This window comes from Asterias amurensis, chromosome 5 (assembly GCF_032118995.1).
Source record: "Asterias amurensis chromosome 5, ASM3211899v1".
NCBI lineage: Eukaryota > Metazoa > Echinodermata > Asteroidea > Forcipulatida > Asteriidae > Asterias > Asterias amurensis.
This window is the reverse complement of record NC_092652.1, coordinates 25,057,623-25,080,208: the sequence shown is the minus strand read 5'-3', so window position 1 is coordinate 25,080,208 and position 22,586 is coordinate 25,057,623. Positions and strand designations below refer to the sequence as shown.

The 22,586-nt window shown below is 37.4% G+C and overlaps 1 protein-coding gene across 4 annotated transcripts in view; it reads left to right on the top strand.

The window, feature by feature from the left end:
* LOC139937870 (atrial natriuretic peptide receptor 1-like) overlaps nucleotides 1-22,586 on the top strand; it is a 386,766-nt gene that overhangs the window by 225,463 nt on the left and 138,717 nt on the right. The gene's annotated exons all lie outside the window — the stretch shown is intronic.

Here is a 22,586-nt window from a genome sequence, read left to right as displayed (position 1 = left end):
ATTATAAACACAAAGCGTCACTTACAAAAACACACTACAATTGTTATATCGGTTTAGCCATGAAAAGAGTGCTTCAACTAAAATAAATTTGAACAAATCAGTAAACATGTTTTTCGGTAACGTGAAGATAGTTTTCCTGTGTTGTATCTTCTCCATGATCGAACCAGGGCAGAAAATGAATGTCAGGTACTGACAGACATCTCGGCACGCTCTCGGGCTCTGCTCATCTCGATAATTGCCAAAACACGGCATTTATAAACTCGGCCTGTCTACACCATCAGCCACCAGCATTTTTTTGGCATGGCTGAGGCCAGGTATATAGAAATCGACGTCTCAACATCACAGTCTATATCACTCTATATATCTGAAGGAGATATGTAATTATGAACCGAGGCACTACGCTGTAAATTATATTAATAGCTCAACGCAGACTTGCACCAAAAGATTACCACGGTGTGATTATCAGCGGACTGATAGAGGACACGAACAGAAAAACCTCCATTTCTGTCTGTGAGTTAATTTCGTGAAATCGATGCAGACCGCGTTGTTTGTGAAATAGTCGAGACATGAAACAGCCGTGGCCATGTACCGTTTCTCTTTCATCGTCGAAGACGGCAGATGGATTCACTTTTTGTAATACATTGGTGGTTTGGAGAGAAGGAAAAAAAACTACCTCCCTCGTTTGAGTTTGATTGGACGGTAATAGTTGGATACATACTACTGGGTTACTATAACTATAGAAAGAGAAGATGCTCCTTTTAAAAGGGCTCTTTAATGTATAATGTATGTATACAAATGGAGTAGTTTGCAGACTGTCAATATTGTCAATAATATAGGGAGATGTTAGGGGAACTATTTTGCAGGCCATATCCCTACAATAATCGATCACTCAATACTTCGTATCGTTCGCTTAAAAAGGGGGTATTTTAATACCACACTCCAAATATTGTATTTTGCGTGCTTTAGTTCTTTTGGTCTTCGGTCCAGAAACCATGGTGTACAAGTAGGGCAAAGAGTTATTCATGGCGGCATAGTATTGACGTTCGTGAAATATGACGCTTTATTATTTTGCATACATGTAAACGGAGACTCCTAGAAAGATGGGAGGCCGAAAGCCCGGACGAACCATTGAGTATTGAGTTTGTGAAACTTGAGGTGGGCCAGAGCCGCGGAAAGAAAAACCCAAGCCTCGGTCGCTTCTTGCCCAGTGTACAAAAAACAAGACATACACTAAGATGTTGTCAACCCTGACAGCAGTCTGCGAACTCCTCAAAGATGGGAAACCTCAACGTCGGAAGTGCAAACACTAAAATGGAAACCAAAATATGAAAGGATCTTGTACTTAAAACATGCCATGGCTTTTTACGTTTGGAAACCAAACATTGATGGAGATTTCAATGGCGTTGATCGGGTGTTTTGACAATAGAGGCACGTGCTCGTTTTTATATTGTGTGCAATTTCAATAGTGGCGTCGCTTAAAAAAGCATATATGAGTCCAGAAACTAGACGGCTCGTCCAGCATATTAGTGTAATAATATTGAAGAATTATTGTGCATTATGTGGTGAGGTCTATCATTGGTGAAATATATTGAAAAATTGTGCATTATGCAGTGTAAAAACCAGAGTGTTGAATTAGACATCACATGTGTTGCCACATATGATTAATACCACCGTGATGTTAAAAATAACCCAAATGTAATTTTGTTTGCAGATGTAAGTGTTATTTTAACACTCCGTGTTATAAATGTTGATTCCGTTTTGGGATATGTGACAACACCCACGGTGTTAAATTAAACACCTCGGTTTTTGTAGTGCGTGACACAAAGCATGAGATTTAGCACATGCCTGAAGAGGGATTGCTGGCTAAGGTCCATCGCAAATTCGACCTTTAATCAAATTGGCTCAAGGCATGTTGTGGCTGTGTTCCACATATCATGCTTGTATCATAAAAAGGCATCCTTTCTGCACGTATCTGCTGAACCAATCTTTACCACGCGATATCCGTATTGGATTGACAAACCCTTCGATGTTTGTTTGTTTGTTTATGTGGGCTGTTTTTTTAATATAAGAGCCTGATTTTGCCAACACATCCATCCCAAAGTTATTTACAAATGATTCTTTTTATGCGCCGACATGTTTAGAGAGAATCTTGCCCCTTTTTTTGTCATGGCATGTAGAGGTAGTTCAGCGACCCCCTCCGGAAATGAACATCAGTTCCTTCAATCTTCGGTCGGCATGCAACAAAATACCTCAATGATTTGGGTGGATATTTGTTAGGGCTATCATGACTGTTGGCTCGTATAGCTTCCCGTACTGCTCTTTCCAAACAAACATAAGCAGAACATTATATTTCATTACATTCTGTACGAAAGGGTTTTGGTCGCAGCTGTCCAACTAGTCCGCAGTAGCGACGACAGAGTTCGTTTAAAAATAATCTCTTCCCCATTTACTACTTAGTACCGTCGTATTACATGTCGCTGTGAGTCAAATTGGCTGCTTTTTTAAAGCTATACACCAAGGAGAACTGTAAAGTGTACTTTAGGTGAATCAACAGAGCTGTTTTGATTTCGTTGTCACAGCTCAGCGTGTTACAAATCGTCAATCAATGCAGCTTTAACAATGTGTGGTACTGGCTCATAAAAACATATCGGTGTGGATTTTTTGTGATGCTTATAAAACGGAATCGCAATGTTTGCACGTAAGCCTTGTTCCCACTGGAGACAGTGTAAAACGCTGTCATATAAATAATAAAAGCAGTTGATGCTTAAATCTCAGTTTATTTTAAGGACTTTGCCTGAGGTGAAAGAAAAATCAGATGCTTTCATAAGTTTTTAAAACCAGCGACTAAAAATAGAATAAAATAAATATATAGATAAAACAAAAACAAAACAGAATATTTGACAGGTGCATTTGCAACATCAACAATAGTTTCTTCCCACATAATCAATAATGATATTTATTGTTTATTCGTTTATTTATTTATTTATTTATTTGTTTATTTATTTGTGCACACAATAGACCGGTAATCCAGCCTGGCTCATTGTTTATATTGTGATTCCTCGATTGAAGATTGTGTTGTTTATGTGTTTTGTGATGAAGTTCAACATACGGAGATGTTCAGGTCCGATACTAGAGCAACAAAAAAATGACAGCATCCCTTGAAAAGGCACACACATCAAATACATCGCTTGAGGCACATTTATGTAGCAGCAATAATAAATACATGATAATCAGACAAGGATACTGGAATCTTTTGTAGCGAGCCTTAACGTTTTGAATATTTATACTACATAGTCCAGAACATGCCGGTAATAATTTTAGTCGGCACTGAGTAAAAATCAATATTCGGACAGCGATGAGCTGGTGATTATTGGTTGTTAATTGAAGATTATTCTGGATTTGTCTCGAATCTACTTTCTTTTCAGAGAGAAAACTTCCAATTTGACCTGGGGCGTATTCCTTCGCAAGAGTTTTCACATATGTACTTTTACAATTTCGAGCAGATACACCTTTTTTCTTCTGACATTTCGAGTAATACTAAGGAATGTGACGTCATTATGACGTCAACATAAACTGTGTTATTGTAAATGAGTTGTGAAACATGTAACGGTCTGTTAAGTAAACAAAATTGTAAAGAAACTTAGCAAGGGGTCGATCGGGTTAGCGTAGTTATTTTCTTGCCTTCCACTTCTATGACTCCGGTTCGAATCCCACCTGGGGGCACTGTGCGTATAAATTGTTCAGTCCCAACTGCGTGGGTTTTCACTGGAGTAATTATTTGGGGTTTTCCTCCCATTTCTAAAACTGAGACTTCCTTACTTGTCTTCTCTCCATGGGTTTCTTGGCTATGGTGGTTAAGTTAATTTTCTCATAAAATCATTGGACTCAACCCCCCAAAACAGTAAATACACTGGCCTATTTAAACAATGTGTAAAAGGAGCTAATAGTATTTCTGAAAATGGGCTTTTGGAAAATCACTTAGGTTGTTGTTGTTGTTTTATTTTAAAAGAAGGCACATGCCTACTTACCTAACAAAGGGACTTACTTAATAATTCAGCTAACGGCCTTTTAGAAAATCCATTCACTTATTGTTTTTAGTTTTAAAAGAAAGCGCATGACAACTTTGCTATTAAAAGGACTTAGTAGTTCGGCAATCAATCAATAAATTTATTGTGTTTAATTTTAAAAAGAAAGCACCTGACTAAAATCGCTAGGTCTGTACAAACATCCGTCTACCAACGACCGATAAAACAAATAGTTGGGTGTTTTTATGAACCTGACTGCACTATTTCTACGGGTCGGTTAGAATGACCAAACGGTATTCCCGATTGGAGCGCAATCCCAACTGCGGCATCAAATAACCCTTTAAATATCCATCTAGCCCAGATTCAATCCAATGCATTCAATGGTTCAGAAAGCATTCGGGTTTTTGGTTCCGTGGGGTCTTTCGTCCTCGATCAGGAAATGGAACCAAGTTGCCCTATGGTTGTGTGAGTCGATTTTTTTTTTTTTTTTTTTTTAATAGCAACATGGTAGGCCAGAGGCTTTTACATGCTTTTGAATGCGTTTTTTTCTCTTTAAAAAATACACTTGCTAGCTCTAGGGAAGTGTATTTTGAATTATTGGAACAGGTGATATAAGTGCATGGCATAGTTAGTTGAATGGGTTCTAGTTGTGGGATGATGATATGTTTTGATGTTACCTTTACTTTGGTGTCCGAATCCAGGGGGTTTGGGACAGATGTGGTGTACACTACTAGGGTTGGATTGGAACCCATGACAACCCATATTCTAGAACAGATATCTTACCCACGTTCTGTGAAAACTCATGGGTCATAAGTAACCCGGATTCCCAAGGATCGGATCCATTTCAGTGTGGGGTTGACAAAGATTTGGTTTCAAAAATGGGATTTTTCAGCTGGGATTCTGCGTCATGTTGACCCATTTCCTGTGGTACTTTGACTCAGATTCCGGGTCAAACTGACTCAGATATGGGTCCGGCACCACGGGACCTTGAGCAAGGTCATTTCGAAGTTTCTGACCCGAAGGTTTTTAAGAGTGCAGAGACCAGCGTGCCCGGTGAAGAGATACCGTTTGCTACTCCTGGTACCGGTCCATACCATAAGCTTTTATGAAGTATGGTGGACACGTACTATAGGACACTAGGTTTGGGTAAACTTGTTTGTATACACCCAAACCAGACAGTGCACTCCGATTGTCCGCCATAATTATATCAACATGGCTATTGTGATGGGTAGTTATTGAAGAACTAGTAATATTACCGACACTAGTTTACTTGTTAAGAGTGCCGCGACCATCTTGTCCAGTGACGAGATACCATTTCGACCCCGGATACCACAACAACACCATTATGGTGGACACGTACAAAAATGGCTAATGTAATTATCGAAGAACTAGTAGTATTAACGAAACTAGTTTGCTAGTTTCTAGTTTAGAAGCTCGCTGATGGCAAAGTTCATACCGTCGGCATCCAACTATCACCCATTGAAGTTTATACCATTGGGAGCGAAGTACCGTCAAAGTTAAGGAAGTACAAAATAATGTGAACACCCATATTAACTCACCGTTGCTTAATATTTTGATTGCCTTGATTTAATTAGTCCAGTTGTGAGCGTGAACAAATTCCCAAAATGTGAAAACGGTTTGCCGTTGTTTCACCAAACACGTGACCAGAATGTGGTGATATTTTCACAGGTTTTAGTTGTTTGAATTTTTGATGAGTCATTAATTTTTGAGGAAACGGGTTTTACAAAAGCCAATACTCTCCACGCAATGTTGTAACCAGTTAGTGTTACATAAGATTAGTTTTCGGCAGTAAGAAAATTCAAACAATGTTTGTGATTAATTGAAACTAAAATGTTATTGGAAGAATCTCAATGGAAGTCAGTGTTGAAAATTTGTCGTGTTGTTTATTATTTGGAAAATGATTCATTATTTTAATTTAAAAAGGGGGATTTTTCATGAGTCATGGGATCAAATTTGACAGACTTATTAACAAATTTTTAAAACAAATATTCGTGCATCAACTTGTAATAATATGTGATTAGTATCATCTTAATGAAGGCAAACTCCGATCAGCGCCCGGCACTGCTTAAAACAGGAAGACACCATGGTCTCAATCTAAAACGAAAATTTTGTATAAAGAAATTTAACAAAATGTTCCATAACTAGACTTCATTAAAAGTTTACGTTTTACATTAAAACCGGAAACTACATTAAAACAGGAAGTTGGAATTTTAGAGGAGATAAATTCATTGGTGTACCAGCAAATTTAATTCAACGAGTTTTTTTTTAGCGTTCGTTTCTGCTCGTGTGACACGAAAATTGAAACATTATCTTGCATTCCACGAAAACGTTGATTAACTTCTGTCTGTATGACCCATGGTTTGTGCATTAAAGAATTCGAACCGCGGAATTAATTTTTAATCATACATTAGGACTCGCCGCTGCAAAGAAAATCGACTCGTTTTACAGGCAGTGCTGAGTTAATTGAATGGTATATAGGTGGGTTTTGCGGCATCGATGATACATGATTAAAGACGAATATAGCGACATTTCATGTTATTGCATTTGAATAAATATTTTTCCTACTCGTTATTTTTTAATTTGAATTGTTACTCATTTCTTATCTTGCTGCAATTTGAAAATAATGGATATATAATTGAGTTACAAATGAAAACCCGAAGATGAATTGTACGAGAAGTTAAAAGTGACTGATGGTTGTTTTGATAATTAATTGGAAAAGAGGAATTACAAAGTTATTAAAAAACAATAGGCAACATCAAGTTTAAAAATAGGCAGACAATTTACTTTTAGTCTGGTCACGGGTAGGCCTACGCTGTACGTGGCCGTGGATACGTGCATTAAGAACCTTTGTTTATTGTAGGCCTATGTCACACGAGTATTGCATTTTAAGAGTTACGTCTCGGTTCATGTACTTAAATTATTCGCCCGCTGGAAAAATATGTCTTAAAAAAACTCCTCCAAAAATAGTGTGTGTGAATTTTGTTTGTCATAGCGCAGGAGTTTGTGTCTTGAGTGCTGTATTGATTAGAGTTTCCATGCATAACGCTGACATGTGACTTGTGACAAGAGACATGCATTTACGTACTCCGGGGGAAATCGATGGCAACACTAGATTTTCATTTGGACAAAATATCCAGTGAGATATATATTGCGGGACAGGCCCGGCAATTTGGCCTCGGTATCTTCAGCAGCAGAGGCAAGCCAGAATAAATATCTTGACTGAGAATTAACTCCCCCTAGATCTCGCACTCTGAGGCACTCCATAGCACTGTATAAAAGGGGTGGAAGGGAGGCTTTCCCTGTGTAATCATCTCGAAGGAGTTGACAGCACAAAATGTTCGAACGTATTTCTATTCTCAATCTGACTTGAGCCTCCCTTCCAATTTAACGCTTTATAGACGAAAGTACGTGACGGTAGCCGTGTTGTGTAAGATGTTTTTCTCTCATTACAAGGAAACACCCCCCACCCCCAGAAGAAAAACAATTGGGAAATGAGGTTTTTTTAATACTGAAATGAGGACAAAGTTTAGCTTCTGACTGGCACCCACGAACAAGATATCGGCAATAGGTAGACCGCTTACAAGAGGGCTAGATAACTTTATATGTGGAGCGCCGGCACGGAGGTCGTTGGTTCAAATCCTGCTATCGTTAATATTGTCTTTGTTCAACCACAGTAACATAAATAGGTCTAGATATTTCTGGCATTTGAATAGAATGATCAAAACCGTAAAATGATAATTATTTGCATCAATATTGTGTAGGAAATAACAATTCAATTTTGTTATGCACAGAACCGTCGTGAGCGGCATTGCCAGCTTCCAGAATTGTAGGTTACATTTTGCTAAATCATAATACAGGTGGACATTGTGTAAAGAAAGCTTAAAACGTGTTTGATTCATGCTGTCGAGCCCACTTGGTTACATAAATAACCGTTCAGAACCTTGCATCCATGTGATAGGTATAATAATAGCATTTCAAATCAAGTGCCTGTTTGAGTTGATGCATCGTTGTGGACCTGTCAGCTAGGACGGTCTTGAGTACACTCTATGAGTTTATACTCCATACCCCATCTGCTGTTTAGTCTGTATCAAGGTATATACACAAGCAATGTAGTAACCACACATGCGAGCTGTGTCGTTTAGAGATGCGAAACGCGTACACAAACACTCCATCAGTTTCGACTCCACGAAATAATAACACTCGTGAATAATGATGATTAATCTACCGCTTGAGGGCGCTGCAGGTTGTGACCGCTGGTTGTGTCTATCACTACTCCGTGACCTGTCATGCATTGATGTAGGACAAGCGATCTGTTTGATTACAACTCGTGGGGAAGATCACGGCTCTGAATTTTTTTTCTTCTGTCTTCTTCTTCTCTGTGATTGAACTCGTAAACGGATCTGCGGATTAGCAAAGTAATAACCAAGTTGTTTCCTGTGGTATAGTACGAGATCGGGTATGAGGAAGGATGCAATCTGAAGCATACTGTTGTTTCTCCTGGCTACAGATACAAAACCGGATACCGTCCGGATATGAGTTTTCCATGGGGATGATGTTGACGGGCGACACGGTGCTGCTTTAAGGAGCACATCCGCGTTGTCCCTGGAGAGTGGATTTAGTTCTGATGATTTCAGATTTCCATTTGTAATCTTTCCTATTTCAGAAATATCTGACGCGGTTTTCTTGTTCTTCTGGGTGTTTCTTTTTTGTGTTTTTTTTTACTTGACCGCAATACTCAGGAAGAGGATGTCTTAAGAATAAAGTTGTTGTCTTCAAAACAGAGGACAGTTATTTTTTGTCAAGGCCGTTTACTTACGATGCTTTTAAAGCCGGTGCTACATTAAGGTAGTCTCCCAATATAAATACCTACAAATAAATAAATGAATAAATAAATAAATATGTAAATAAATAAATAAATAAATAAATAAAATAAACAAACATTTATACAAAATACAATAATAATCTCTGAGTAATCAGATTGAAAACAAGAACATTGTAAAAAGTAAATTAATCAAAACGACGTTAGTTGGTAATGTCAAACATTATGTTGACTCATAGTCAGTAATGCCAAACATGACTTATCAACATCGTTTTGACTAATCCATTTTTTTAAGTGAATAGGTCAAAGAATAAGACTCACGATTTGCTGCAATTGTGAGAAACGTGTGAGTTTGGTGTAAACTGATTTAACAGAAATACATCCTTAATTTCACAGTGACGTCTTTAACGTTTTCCTATATACCGCGAGGTATGCGTAGGGCAGTTAGACTGTAAGTCTATATTATGTCTTCATTCATAAGACTAACATCACTACCAAGGTATTAATGACCCTTGTTACTAACCAACGGTAAAATGAACTTCTCTTAAGCATCAGCAAGATTCAGTTTAGGGTCCAAGTCATTTCCTTTAGTGAAATTATTTAACATGCGGGAAGTTTACATTATATTTGTGTGTTATTTTATTGTTCTCTTTAACATTCGGATTTCTAATTAGGAGGTGTATCGAAACGGAAGTAATTCAGCATATTATAAGCCTTTGTTTGCGTAATTTTGTTTTAATTAAGAAACAAAGCTTTCTGGATGTATTACAGCACTTTGTTTGGACAGCGTGTTATTTCATTCACAAGAGGTTCTTCGGTGTAAGACCACGTTCTGTTAAAGGTGCTTTGCAGGATTGGTTTTAGGATAAAAACATCATTGTCTTATTTAAGTCGGAAAGCTACTGATAATAAAGTTCATACTTTCCTGTAAAATATTTTCAAAAACCACAACAGTTGATTTTGGTTGTTACGACCAGTTAAAGGGTCTATGTATTTTTTCCTAACACAAAACACAATGTCCACTGATTTACATTAAACTTACACAGTTTGAAGATCATTTTTGAGAAATGAGCAAAACAAGTAGTGTTCGTCTCAGATTAAGCATTTCAAATCGTATTAACCAGTTATGCTATGTTTATGGTATAATAGCATAGGCCCTAACTGGTTAATTTTACATGCTAAAATAATGGATTAAGCCCACATTTTCACAAGTTTGTTATTTCTTGTAAAAAGTGGATCACACGAAACATGAACACTATCTGCGAGTTATTTTGCCAGCTCAACCAACCCTGCATAACACCTTTAAAATAGCGGGATTGATATACAAAGCATCACACACATGAGGAAAAGGACCGTTTTATGAGTAGTCCGGGATTGCCAACCTTGGAAGATTACATCCGTAAAACAAACATCTCGTGCCATTAGATGTATTGGCTAAATTAAGAGGCCAGCGAAGGGCAAGTTTAAAATGAAGCCCCACTGTTTTACTTCGCTTTTTTTTCCACGAGCACTTGCCTTGAGTAGCTTTTATCTCTGTTGGAAACTTGACATTTAAAAAAATATAGAAAATATCGAACTGCTTTACTACTGAAACCGTGGATTAAGTCAATATCTCGGAAAAGAAGAATGATTTGATTGTGAGACGAGAAACTCCAGCCCTGAAGGAACTCCACATATTGGAGATAAAAGGAAGTGATCACGGGAAAATGTTTCACTTTGAATTAGCCGCTTGGCGGGGTTTGGGAATTGCTGATATTTAATGGGTCATTGTTTTCCCCCCAAGGGTACGTACAGAACAACCCTCGTACATAATAAGAACGTCTGTATTTCAACAAGGCTTGGGCCAGAATCGTGTAGTGGTAATGCGGTCATCAATTGAACGCTATACCGTCCTTTCATCAACGCTATAATACCGCGCAGTGCCCGCGTAGCAATTAGTATTTGCGGGAAGAAATGTTGGGCACGTTAATTAAATGAATAGTGCTCTCTTTTGATAATGACCCGTGCCTGAGTTACTACAGTGACTTGCATCTTGCTGTTGTACTACTATTATGATCAAATCGCCATTTTGGACTTTGTGTTGATAAAACTATTTAATAGATTTGTTTTTAAAGATATTGATGGTATAACAGAGTCTCTCACTTTAAAATTTTTTAGGCTTTGTAGAAATGAAGAAAAGAGGAAAGGAGAAGAAGAAATTGAACAAAATCTACGTTGTAAAATGTTTAACTTACATTTCGTAGACAATGTTGTCGTTAACTTAAACTGTTTTTAACGTCTGAATAGTCTTTGTTTAAATCAACATCTTAAGATTTTGTTCCCCTCTTTTTCTTTTTCTTTGTTTTATTGAGAATAATTGCTATGATTTATAACTTGCCCGTTACGCCAACCCAACAATTGTGTTATTTCATGTACACTTCAATGTCGAGAGTCCATTGATGTACGAAGGCGATGTTTGCATTATGGAAAGAAATTGCCTTCTGATAATGTTTCCTTGCAAATGGCGCCATCTCGTGACAATTACTGTTAAGGGTTGTCGTGGTTTTAATCATTCTCCAGAAAGGCAACAGACCATAGTAGGCAATAGAGCATAGGGTCTATTGCCTTTGACGTCATTTGGGTAGGGCGCCCTCCGCTAGAGGTTGCTCATTTGCCCATTGTTTCCATTGTTTCTCTAAGATGACGTTGTGATGACGTCAATACTTCTGGTTCATTGGGTTGTCGGCCCACTGAAGCAGACGGTCCGTGTTTAATGATGGACCTTTGTTTAAATGCCAGAGGGTGAATAAACGTACGATGTGTCTAGCTCCAAAGGGGTTTTTGTGTTATGTTCAGGTTTATTCCTTAGCCACACCAATCCTTTCAAACAAGACATCAACATTCGCGGTATTTTCAAAAAAATGGTAATACATCAAGATCATAAAGGCATTTTTTAAAATAATGTCAACGCATTAAAGTCCAGTAATTATTTAAGAATATAATTGATTGTTCTTTGTGCCCAAAACTCGAGCGGCTATTGGCCATAAAAGCTGCCATGTCACTTCCCAAAAACTTGGAACATTTTACTGTTCATACATTATCCCCAGTAATGGATCACTCGAAGCTTACAACAAATCTCTAACAACTAGTTTGTTAAATGTAAGTGATTGAAGTGTTAGATCATTAATTCGGTTATTCCTCTTCTGGGTGGGTGTTTTTATTCTATTTTTTACAAAGCTCATAGTTACTTTTTGAGGTTACTTGGAGTGCTATAAATGTTGGAAATGAGGCCTATTGTTGTTCATATTAAAATTAAATATGATTTGAGGGATTGTGTGTTAGGGTATCAATTGGCAAGTAGGTACACATGGTGTTACCGCAAATCAAATACTTATTATAATGTATTACCACTGCTATCTGACAGACGGTTTTTCTGAAATAAACACGTCCTCGAAGATTGACAACATTTATTTCTTTGACAAAAATGTGACTGTAGGAAGATTGAAGTATGGTGATTCAGATCCAGCATCCGTAGGATAGAATTGTCATCTTGAAAATGTTCCTGATTTTGGGGGGATTTGGGAGGATTCCCTTTTTGAATCGATTTACAAGAGAAAAAAATTGAGAAGCATTACGAACGACACTCAGTGGCAATTTTGATGCACAGTACATAAAACAAAAATTGCGTTCCAGATGGCCTCATCCCATCGAGTTTCTGCCGGAAGAGGGCGCGTTCTGACTTCCATCGATTTCTCGCCGGTAGAGGGCTCATTCTGAACTTACCAAAAAATCCACCTCCAATACTTTTAGATCTTGCTGCAAAAATAAAGTGGATCAAAATGTCTTTTTAATGCATTGGAGAAATACATCTAATTTGAATTATTTAAGTCTGGATCCCTGTTGTTTGAACGACAATTTTTATAGACAATGTAACAATCCTTTGTAATAAGGTTTTAAAATAATACAAAACAAATTTCACAACTGCACATAAAATATAGTTTATTTCATACCCATTTGTTATAGTGTTCAGTGGTAAATGAATCATCGTTAACACAATTCTTGTATCAATTAAAAAGTACACCAAACTGTTGCTTGGCTCGGACACCGGTTCAAAAAACAAACAACCATTCAAAAATGTTCTTCATTACATTTTTAAAGAACAATATAGCATGTCAAAATGATTTGTTATTATTCCTGTGATCGGAATGAATTCGCGTCCTTTGAATTATTTATAGACCGTGTCTCTGTACAAACAGTGTCATTGCATTGTTTCGCAATGTATTGTGTTGCTTGTTTCATTGTGTATTAGATTAATTTCACTCTCGTTGACCGATGAGGTTTTTGTTTTTACGACATAATAAAAAAAATGCTTTCATATGTGCTGGCACCATTGAAAAAACAATTAGGCGGCCTACCATAGCTGAATGAGGGAAAAAAATACGGTTTTAGTGTCTTATTTATTTTTTTATTTTTTTTTAATATATATTTTGTTTAATGTGTTTTCTGGCACAATAAGTATGCACCCATTAGTCTTTCCAATAACTACCAGGTAGTGTCTTTATAAGCCTGTGTGGGTGATTTGAAGTTGGGTTGCAGTGTTATTTCATTTGAATAGTATTGCTTGTTTTCAAAACGGACAATTCGTGTAGAACAACATAATAGAATTGCTCGAAATATAGTTAGTTGTTTAATCTGCTTACCAACCAAAAGGATATTAAATGCAATAACAAAATTTAAAACCTGACGGAATTGTTAAACCACAGTTTCTGTTCATTCTGAATGAAAGATAATTTTTTCATAGAAACTCTGCATCTTTATTTGAAACATTTGCAGTCTTACACAAACCTAAACTGCGTGTTTTTTTCCACAAAATCAGTTGCTGTTTGTAGATTCTGCTGATGTTACGTTATTTTGGAAACTAGGCAAATAACTTTCAGCTGATCAACTCATTTCAACACATTCTCATGTCATTTCATTTCAGCTGTGCCGTAGAAAACTTTTAAAACACTGTGCAAGTGGTAAACGTTTTTGTTTTTTCAGAAAGTTTTTTCCGTGAACACTGATGTGCTAAGCTTTAGTTGATACGACTTATGCATAGATAGAGCCATTAACTCAGCGTGCTCTGCTGGTGTCAATGCGGTGGTTTAACCCAATCCAGGGTCCCAATCCAGGGTCCTATTGAAAGGGGAAAAACCTTGACACACACATTCCAGGTTGGATGGCACTGGACACGTTTGGTAATTGTCAAAGACCAGTATACCCACTAGGTGTATCCCAACACATGCATAAAATAACAAATCTGTGAACTATTGGACTAAATTGGTCATCGAAGTTGCAAGAGAAAATGGAAAGAAAAACACACCATTGTCGCACAAATGTGTATACTTTCAGATGCCTAGGTTTTTTTTTTTTTAAAGACTTCAGGCCTGAAGCCCGAATATTGAGTAAGAAAATTCGTTTTTTTTCCTACAAAACTACTTCAGAGGGAGCCGTTTCTCACAATGTTTTAAACTATCAACAGCTATCCGTTGCTCGTTACCAAGTAAGTTTTTATGCTAACAAGTATTTGGAGAACGATGCCTTTAACCATGATCCAGCGTTTTAACTTAGTGTTAGTCGATCAGGAACACCGTACTCCCCAAAATTATTTATACTCCGCACGAATGTTGTTTAAATTTCTCATAAATAGTGCGGTTCTCCTGTACATTTTTATCATGCTTGTGCAAAATTTGTTTTTGTCATTTTCGGATTGTATTTTTCCATCTTCTTTGTGATTTGGTTTACCTTTTTTATAGTATTTCTTTGTTGTCTTCGGTTGTTTGCCTGTAGTTGTGCTTGTCCCTTGTCTTTTAGTGGTTGTTGATGTAAACAAGGGTCCCCGTTTAGTGGGCCTGTGTGCCTGTTCGTGCTTCCCTTTTTCACGAATTTTATTTTTTATGTATTTGTGCAATGAAAGAAAAAACAAAAAATGTTTCAACGCAGCACCATTCATCAGATCATTTGAGCTAATAGCTCAATGTATGTATTCAACGTTCAATTTCTTCAAACTAATCGTTAGAATCGTTAATTAAGCCCCGAAATGATCATAATTATACATTTTTAAACTCAAATTCATTAAAAAAGAATACATTTGTTTAAAATACAGTAGGGCTTTAGTTATAATCCCCTTTACTATAGATATCTAAATTAGTAATGTTTTTTTTTTTGTGATAATCAAAAATTCTTGTTCCAGGTCAGTTGTGTTTATTGTCAGCGAAAACAACGCACTGAAAGCCCATTAATACCACCAATTAAACGTCTACGTCCATTTGTGCTGGTGGTCAATTGATGTCTATGTTGTGTTTTAGTACATATAATCCCATTCTATACGAGAGCAATTTAGCGAGGGTCCCTTACTAAAATGTAGCTTGTTTGTAAACTTTTTAGAATATGTACCTCATGTGAAGGGACAACAATCTGTTCAACTGTCAACGTTCTCTTGCAAAGTCTTGTTAAACATTGCTACATTTTACAATCAGGCTAAAATAAGCAAGGGACCTCAGTTAAATTGATACCGTGTGAATAGCACGCCAGCAAGGCGATTTTAGCAAACACCTGAAATTGCGAGCTTCCTCTTGACCATTTTCCGGCCTTTTTTCGGAAGCAGCTCGAATTGGTTGTGTACACACTTTCCATAAGGGGACCATGCCACCACCCGACACTTGTTCCTTTCGTTAGGCCTAATGGTTCTGATGTGAATGTGTCTATACCCACTCGAAGTTTTATTTCTAAAACGTCTGCTTTTTATGTGGGATGGTGGTTATTCAACAAGGGGGAAATAATGAGATAAAGGATGAAAGAAGAATATTCAGTCTGTCTTTCAAAGTTGTAGGCCTATATCGTTCATGCGGAAATAACTTTAGCTTGAAGTAAAGCGAGTGTCGGCAGTTGCTGCATACATTGTAGTTACTTAATCAATTTGAACGTTGCACATCGCTGTAAAAAGTGCAGTTATAGCCTATTGGTTACCGTTTGAACAATTTTGTAAATGAGTTGTTGTGTAGTTCTGTGTACTGTATTCGAACTTAAAGCTACTCGCAACAAACTTAGTCATTGTGTTATGCATGACTAATGGCCTGTGACGGGATTTCAGTGAAACCTTTTTGAGTTAAAGAAATCCTGTCATCCCGGTAACAAAGACTGGATGAACGGCAAAACCATAAAGTGACAGGAAAATAGATTTGTTTACAGTAACGATGCAATTGTTATGTTTGATGATCATTTTGCTTCAAGGTATAAGGGACATAGTGTTTGTATAGTGATCAGTGTGTGAACGCAATTCTGATTTATAGGCAGAATCATAACGAAGAATACATTATACCATATTTTAACACGAACACACGAATCCAGCACGTTTCAGCGAGGCGACAGCGGGTACCAACCGCGTTTTGGATCGCAGCACTTGCGAACGGACACCAACCCAAAGCTATCTGGAAACATTTTCATGGATGAATCTTTTCATAGATTTCGGAGTGAAAGCAATTATTCAAACCAGACGACTTCGAATGTAACCCTTTCTCATAATAGTTCATACTATAAACAGCTGTCTCGCTCAGTTATTTGTTATTGACATTAATTTGTTTGAGTAGGTATTAAACCAATCTATATAACCCTACCTTCTATTTCTACACTCATATTTTAAAACATTTCCATTTTTTTTTTTAGTTTTTTTTATGACTACCCTTCTTGCTTAATAACCAAAAGTGGTGTAGTGTCAACCCATAACCGACATCATCTGCATAATCCCCAAGCTATTAGTATTAAACCAAGTAAGGAAAGTAAGATTTTAACTTTAACATAATGTGGAACTAAATACAACTCATGTGATTCTTACATGTGCTGGTGGGACTCATGAATTTGGAGTGTCACAGTTATTTATGACGAGCAATCTTGGTTGACACTTAAAGAGTTGTGTAGGTTGTGCAATTTGCTGCAACAGCCGGGCCTACAGTGAATGATTACCCATGCCTTCATACTCATGGACTATGAAGGAGGATAGTCCTGGGTGCCCTATAACGAGTAGATTGCCACGTGCCACTTATGCCACTGCTGACAGTTTATTTGGTTTGACGGCCCAATAAAGCGTATCCCTCACCTTGAAGTAGCTGATGTGTCATACAAAAACAGGAAATTGGACAACAGGGGCCGATTTCACAAAATTATAGATTAATCTTTACAGAGTTACAAGGCTAATTGCAAAACGTCGTGTATTGTAACGATACAAGTCACTATTAAGACAGGACATATATTAAAGGCAATGGACACTATTGGTCATTACTCAAAATATTTTTAAAGCATTAAAGCTTACTTGGTAACGAACAATGGATAGCTGTTAATGGTATAAAACATTGTGAGAAACGGCTCCATTTGAAGTAACGTAGTTTTTGAGAAAGAGGTAATTTCTTACTCGATTAATAAGCTGAAGCGCTTTAATGAAGCAGGATGAAAGCACACAAATTTGTGGAACAAGGGTGCCTTTTCTTGCGTTATTCGCTTGCAACCTCGATGACCAATTGAGTCCAAATTCTTGCACAGAGTTATGTTATGCATGTGTTAGGATAGTACCGGTCTTCGACAATTTAACACCGAATGTGTCCACTGTCCAGTCCAGTGCCTTTAAGATGAATCTGAAGTATTATTCACACGACAGCAATTTAACTGACCAGGGGTCCCTAATTTTAACATGGTTTTAAAATACAGCAATGTTTGACAAGGTTTTGCAAGAGAATTTGGACAATAGTCTAGACAAAATTGTTGTGATTTCACACACGGTGCATTTTGTGAAATTTTACAACCATGCTATAATTTAGCAAGGGACCCTTGCTAAACTGCTCTCGTGTGAAAGGCATGAGTGCTTTGTGAAACAGAACCCACGACGAGTGTACAACCAGCTTATCTTACCCATGATACATTGAGATTCACGTATCATTCCTTTCGCTGCAAACTCAATTTGACAGAGGGGCCGTCATATCGGGTTAACAGACCCATACATTAACAGGTTCCGTGGTTGCCAACCTTTCTGTTTTTACTTCTCTGTGAATCTCTTAAGTCGCGACCTTGACATTCGAGTTTTGGCAGGGTGTACTTTTGTTTCTGTTGTCAAAGACCAGTACCTCACTTTTGGTACCCATATCCATGCATAAAATAACAAACCTGTGAACATTTGGGCTTGTCGTCAAAGTTATTAGAAAACAATGAAAGAAAATCACCCTTGTCGCATGAAAGTGCTTCAGATGTTCATGTCTTAATCCTTTCTCAGATTCAAACTGTGTTTGAAAATGTACCTCTTTCCCTAACACTTCACTACTTCAGAGGAGTTGTTTCTCACAGTGTTTGATAATTATCAGCAACTCTCCGGTGCTCTTAACCAAGTAATTGTGTATGGTCATTAACCATTGGAGTTAATTACTAAGCGTACATCACCTGTGCCCTTAAAGTCCTCTAATGTCGAATTAATGAGCTAACCGTGGACAATATTATTAACTGAATGCTAATTTACAACGCGTAGCCCCTTTTAATTTTTATGGTTTGCCTTGAGTTAACGTTGTACATTATGGGTACATAATGTCATCCAATTCCTAAACTCGTTACAAGTCCATTTCCTGTTCCGGTGTGTTTCAGTACTTTGTCACCGTAACTGCTTTCGTGTATGAGATTATTTGGTAGCCTAATTGTTAAGTTATTAATATCAAACAACGTTGGAAGTCCTCGCCCAACACACTTACCATAATGACTTCTCTTCACCTCGGAGTTACAAGGTGTCCTAGACGACATGGAATGCCTCTGATAAGCGAGTGTATCGTTGGTAACCAGGGAATGTTTATACTGGTGCTGCGTGCAGATTCAACGGTGAGTACCATCGACAATTACAAAGCAAGGTTAAACATTCCCTCACACTGTCATGAATAGATATCCAGATTAATCAAGTGAAGGCACTGTACTTTAAATATTTATTGCAAATTAATGTAATTAAAAAATGAACCGTGTTACGATATAATGTATCATTTTTTCATTATCAATTCAACAATAAATTAATACTTGCTCCACTAAATGCGGTATATTAATTGTTCTAGTGCTAACCCATCAGTGCAATTGGCGCCAATATAGGAATGTGAAACGAGATGATGTTCAAGTTTGGATGAAAGGATGAGAGAAAGCACTGAGCCAACTAGTAAGCGGTGGTAAAGCAGTACCAGCTTATTTTTTTTTTTGTCATTCACACAAATTAATACATGGAAGGATTGAACTTTATACGCAAAATAAAAATCCATTAACACAACAGTCACATCACTACTATAAAACCAACAGCCCACCATTGCAAAATGAACCGTGCACAAATTTTCTGACCCAGCGAAATTAACAAATGAATTGAGAATCTGCTATGTATCTGACGATCAATGTGTGTTTTTGTACGCTCTACAACGGGGGCTTCCGCAACAATTTCAATAAAATGCACGGCATTTTGCTCAACGGAGCGTGAACTAAACGGGACCCAACGACGCGATAAGGAGTAGTCGGTTCAGCCCGTCTTGGAGACGCCTAGACAGCACATTTCAGCTCCACAGAAAACTCTTTAGTTCTTCAGGCCCTAAGGTGAAATGACAGTCAAGCATCCTTACGCCTTCGTATTTACATAATATTCTCAAAACATTGGTATTAGTTTTCACTTGATCAACAAAGCTGACTGTTAAGATTAAGTATGGTCGAAGCTATGGGGAAAACTAACATGGCTTTTTCTTCTTTTTTTTTTATCTCAGTACACCGCAGAATACTATCCACTCTGTTTTAATGAAATCGCTTTGCTCAAATGAATGAGAAATTCCATTTCGAGCGGAAACAAGAAATGGGGTGATCGATCGCGAGGAGCATTCCATCTCGATAAAAGGTTGATTTTATTATTTGTCCTTTCTTTTAATATTGCTGGGGAAAGAAGACAAAAACAGAATCCTTGCTTCAATAATTTCAATGGATTCTTTGCTCTTAACAAAATGAAAGATTTAAGGAAACCTCTCAGAGTAACAGTGTGGGTGTATTTTGTTTTAGTTCAATGTCTTAACTTAAGTTAAACAGTTTTGCTCTTAAGAGCCACAGGGTACGATAATTGATTTTCAGGATTAATGCAGTTTGTATTGAGGGGTAAAGCGCCAGTTTTTGTCCAGTCTTTGGTAAGGGGTCACGACTTCATGTAAATTGCACTTATCAGAGGCGGTTATTCGCGTTTGCAGAAAATACAGGAACGTACCGCGATAGTAGGAGGCTCGATGTTTATACTCTAAGTGTAAGGGAGGCCCTGGTAACCTGTTTTAGACGTGTGTACAGAATGGCTCATGATTTACACAGCTACACAAGGGGGGTAGTTGTTTAAATAAACCACCACCCCCTAGCATCACTAAGAAGGTTTCGTTTCCTTCCATCCATTCGCCTCTCCTAACCACACACAGCATCATTACGTTTGAGGACTACTTCTGCATGGATCTCGTAACACACACCCATCGCTCACGAGTCTGTGACCCAATCTGTTAGCTCAGATCGATTCAATCACTCACAATTAAACAGAGAACGTGCTGGACCCGTCACCGCCAGTCAATTGGTGTGAACACCCACCCAATACAACACGGCTTCGAAATCAATACCAGTTTACTTCCAAGACAAGGAACGGGTGCTTTCTGCAATTTCTTGCGGGTCATACAAATCGGTTTCTTTTCGAAACCCAGTTCCCCACTCACAAAGTATTTCACTTTCTACAGACTCACGGTATGCACTTAAGTATCACTTCAAAAAATATCTTTCCCGATCGAATCTTAGTTAAAGGCACTGGACACATTTGGTAATTGTCCAAGACCCAGTCTCACTCACTTGGCGTATCCCAACGTATGCATAACATTATTAAACATGTGAACATTTGTATAATTTTTTTTTAAAGCTCAATTGGTCAACTAAGTTGCAAGAGAGCAATGATTGCATAACATTATTAAACATGTGAACATTTGTATAATTTTTTTTTAAAGCTCAATTGGTCAACTAAGTTGCAAGAGAGCAATGATTGAAAGAAAAAAAAACTATGTTGTTGCATTACTATGTGTGCTTTCAGATAAAAGGCTTCAGCTGAAGTCCTTTTTTTTATTTTGTTTGAGTGAGAAATAACCTCTTCTCACCCTTTTTTTATATTTGTTTTTTATTCTTTTTTTACTATCAACAGCTCTCCATTGCTCGTTACCAATAATTTGTTTTGTGCTACTAGCACTAGGATAACTGATTATAAATCAACATATTTGGTCCAAATATGTTGATTTATAATCAGTTATTCTTATCATCTGACACTCATTATATATCTTCACGACAAAACTGAGTTCTTCCATGATGTTTCAGGTGGACAATTGAAATTCACTACGCTCCGTTTATTTTAGTAAAACATGTAAAACCTGTACAATGAAGCCCCGTTACAATATTGATTGATCAATGTTTAAAAGCACTGGATTATTTAGTGACGACTCTCAACAAATGTTAGCATAAACACGTTTACTTGGCTACAAGCAATGGAGAGCTGTTGATAGTACATGTATAAATCATTGTACTCAACGACTGCCTCTGAACGTAGTTTTTAAGAAAGAGTAATTTCTCACCAACATTTAAATTTGAAAAAGACTTCAATTCTGAAGGCATTTGAAAGCACACAGATTTGTGCAACAAGGTTGTTTTTTCTTAAATTATTTTCTTGCAACTTCGATAACCAATTGAGCCCAAATTTCCACAGATGTATTATGTTATGATTATATTTGGATGCACCAAGTGAGAATACTGATCTTTGAGAATTACCAATGGTATCCAGTGCATGCTTCTAAATGTATAGGAAGTGATTGGAGGAAGTGACTGGGGAAAAAAATCATTTCTTGAGCAGTAGTTCCTTTTTATAAAAAAAGATAGCCACAAGTATTTCCTCGTTCGAAATAATTTCATGGAGTAACACACAATAACCCCTGACAACACAAAAGTGTGGCCAGCGTACAATTTTTAATGTGTTTGGTGCGAGTTTATTATTGCTCCATGGTTGTAAGAAGTATGGGCTATATAGAGTGGTTAATTAACGTATAGTGCCATTACCTTACAATACTATGGTGCAGAAATGTACATTGTTAAACATGGCACCACAACAATTAATTAAGCCTTCACGAAACGCTGGTGGCATTACTGGAATGACAATCCATCACTGATAGCAGCCTGTATCCCGTTAAAATTTGCATATTCATAAAGGAAGTTGGGTTGTCTCGCGTCAATTTATCATTGGACTCCAGGCCGGCGTGTGTTTACACAGTAAAGGTGGCAACTGAAATGTATATTTAAATCAGTACAAGAAAACTACTTTGGGAGCGGTTTTTCATTAACAATATTCCCAATTAGAATTCAATTCAGCGAACACCTGTTTTTTAATTAAATTGTCCCTTTTTAGTCACGTTGCAGAAAGAAAAAAAATTATTATGGTTTTAAACTTGCGATTGTTCAGCCGCTTGCTTGGGTTGGCGTTGCAGCGTTTCGCTTTATTGTACAGTTAGCAGCTTAAATCGTAAAAAGGGTATATTTAAATTTAAAAAAACTGAAATAGGAGAAAACACACCATTAGCACTCGTGTTACTCTATGTTAACACCAACCAGTTAATCCAGTTGGCGCCAATTTGTAGCTGGCTCACACCCAGGTTATGCAAGCA